This window comes from Haemaphysalis longicornis, unplaced genomic scaffold, assembly GCF_048455015.1.
Source record: "Haemaphysalis longicornis isolate Haplotype H1 unplaced genomic scaffold, Haemaphysalis longicornis Haplotype H1 scaffold_1, whole genome shotgun sequence".
In the NCBI taxonomy this organism is placed as follows: Eukaryota; Metazoa; Arthropoda; class Arachnida; order Ixodida; family Ixodidae; genus Haemaphysalis; species Haemaphysalis longicornis.
In genome coordinates, this window is record NW_027526203.1 from 4,009,392 (window position 1) to 4,012,283 (window position 2,892).

Consider the following 2,892-nt stretch of genomic DNA (forward strand, 5'->3'; position numbering starts at 1 on the left):
TCCCTTTCGACACCTCGTGGTGGGTTCGTATGTCCACACAATAATGGCTTTCTAAGGAAAGGGGCAAGGATGCTTGAGGCTGATCACGCACAAGCATATCGGGACAGCAGGCGCGGAACCCTGATTGGTCCGTTAAAATGACGTCACACACACATTAACCGGATGTGACCTTTGATTTTTTTTTCTCGCTTTGCAGTCATTTGGCAGCGTGAGGCCAGTGATGCGTGAGTTCAAAGGACGGTTCTCTTGTTCTGTGGTTCATCCTTTGTGCAACGCCAGGCAGCCAGGTTCGAGTGATGTCATTACGCGGAGTTTTAGTTGGCGACAGCCAACTCAAATTCATGTGCAGGTTGCAACTGCGCTTGTTGCCGTTTGTGGAGACATGTACATGTACCTTCGGTGGCCACAACGCACCCCGGCTGTCCGAAGCCGTGTCGCGCTTGCGTTGCCGGCCGGCAGATTTTGCCGTTCTCTATATTAGGGGAACGATCTAGACCGGACCGGCGCAGATCCGCAGCGGATATGTGACAGCATCAAGGTGTGTACAGAGGAAACACTCGCGCTATTTTGTTTGTGTGTGAAGGCGGGATGGACATCAAATGTCGCCCTGTTTGTGTTGTAGGCCCTGGTGACCCAGCTGCAGCGCGAGGTGGCCCCTGCCGTGTACGTCTTCACGGTGTTGCCTCGTTGCTTCCAGTCGACAAGCGGGAGTTCCACTCGTCGCTTGCTGAAGAGGAAGCTAACGGCCACCCTGAAGCGTATGCGGGACGTCTACATACTGAACGCCGAGGTAACAATGGACGAGCTCGTATAGGCCTACGTGTACGGTTTTGTGTTCTAGTGGCTACGTATAACTATATTTCTAACGTGGCCTTAAAAAATTAGAAATTGTACACAAATTTAGCCAGTTTTGCGTGGAAGTATGTGTATAGAAGGTACCATTCTGTTGTAAAAAACATGTTGACCGACCACGTGCTTCGCCTGCGACGTCGCTGTGTTCTCGAAATGCACGTTATCAAACTTGCCGTACCCCCTAGCGTTTGCACTGAAGTACGTTTATAGAGTCGGAAATAGGAGCTAAAGTCCCACTTTGTATGAAACTTTGGAGAGTCCGCCTTACAAAATTAGTGATGGCAGAGTGCAACTAAATTTTTCCTACATGGTTTAATTACATTAGGCTACATTAGGGTCCGAATGTCATTTGAACCAAATGGGGTGCTTCGAATGTCATTCAGCATCCGCCGTGCTACACTACAATTTCGATGGTATTTGAAAGATTTCACAATTGCTCGCCGTGCTGTAGTGGCACTGTTGTCGCCCCGTTCCGTTTTCGTACAATAATACAACGATCAAATTTAGGAGCAGTCTAAGGCAGTAAAATGATGTCAAATTAGAAGAGGCCCCAGTTTTTACTCTAATGTGGCGGCTGTCTTGAGTAGTTTTTTTTTTTTTGCGACTGACCCACTGGTTTTGAGAGTATTAAATATGTTTGTTTCATATTTTAAGTAAGTCAGCAGTGAACAAAGTTCCACAAGCAAATATTTTGTTTATTTTACGTACGGAAGTATTATATCTTTTATTGCCGATAGAAGACGCTGCGTGCGAGTGCTAGAAATGGCTTTGAAATCTCAAATGTCTCTTTTGGTGCTTATTTGGCTCGAATGTCATTTGAGCCGAATGGCATTTCAAAACCTAGTGTAGCAGGGGCATAAAAAGAACTTATTTATGGCAGAGAGTCGCACTAAATGTTTGCATATATGGTTAAAAAAGAACTTGTAGTGAGCCGATGCCTTCTTCACATTTCTTCGAGAGTCCTGTTGTTACCAAACACCAAATATCTGTACTGTGAAGTGTGCTTGCATTTGCCCTGACAGTCTGCTTGCTTTGTTGTTGAATTTGTGCGCAGCACCGTTTCCTGAACGCGACCAAACAGCCGAAGCGGTCCCTGTTTACCGCGGATGGATACCACGTGTCCAGGGATCGTGGCATCGACGAGATGTCCGCGATCCTTGTGAAGGCGCTGGCCAGGCGGTACGGGCGGGGCATTCTCTCGCCAGAACGAGCTGCACCTGGTGCCAAGTACACCTTCTCCCGCTGTGTCCGCTGTGGAGCCAAGGGCCACGAGAGGAACGACTGCCTGCAGTACTGCTCGCCGTCCTGAGGTGCAACGAGGCACCACCGAAGACCATCGGCTTGTTGAAACGGCCCTTTTCAGGGCCACATATTTGCCTGGCATGCGGGATTCGCTGCAGCCAACCCTTGTCAGCCCGTAACCTGCTCTCTCTAGTGGTATGGTCAGCATAAAACCCTACTTGGTGAATAGGTGGTGGAGAAAACTACTTGCACATTCATTGCAGTACAGGCAGCTAACCATGTGCATAAACATGCAGCCATGATTTGTGCTCGCCCTAGGCCGAGAGTTGCACTTTCTTTTTATATGCTATTAATTTCGAAATTCTCGACTTGCATGTACACCTTCTCCCAAACACGAATCAGAAATGGTTTGTTCCATCCAGTTGATGGATCAGCACCACCCGCCGCGGTGGCTCAGTGGCTAAGGCGTTGCGCTGCTGAGCACAAGATCGAGGGTTCGATTCCCGGCCGCGGCGGCCGCTTTTCTGATGGAAATGAAAATCAAAAATGCCCGTGTGTGCGAGATTTCGGCGCACGTTAAAGATCCCCAGGTGGTCAAAATTAATCCGGAGCCCTCCATTATGGCGCGCCTCATTTCCTACATTGCGTCTGCGCGTTAAACCCTACAATCAATGAAGCCTCAGCGTGTCCTCTGCCTTAGGGAAATTTGCTGTTAATAGCCATGCCACATTGTTTATTTCGGCAACCGCTGATTTGCACAGAAGACTCCACACTTGCTTCCATTTACTCAATGCTGCA

At 48.6% G+C, this 2,892-nt stretch overlaps 1 long non-coding RNA gene across 1 annotated transcript; it reads left to right on the forward strand.

Moving 5' to 3' along the window:
* Positions 1-311: 311 nt before the first annotated feature.
* LOC144162990 (uncharacterized) lies at positions 312-2,477 on the forward strand. Its single transcript, XR_013320815.1, has 2 exons — positions 312-790; positions 1,907-2,477. It is a non-coding gene; the product is annotated as an uncharacterized LOC144162990 (long non-coding RNA).
* The last annotated feature ends 415 nt before the right edge of the window (positions 2,478-2,892 follow it).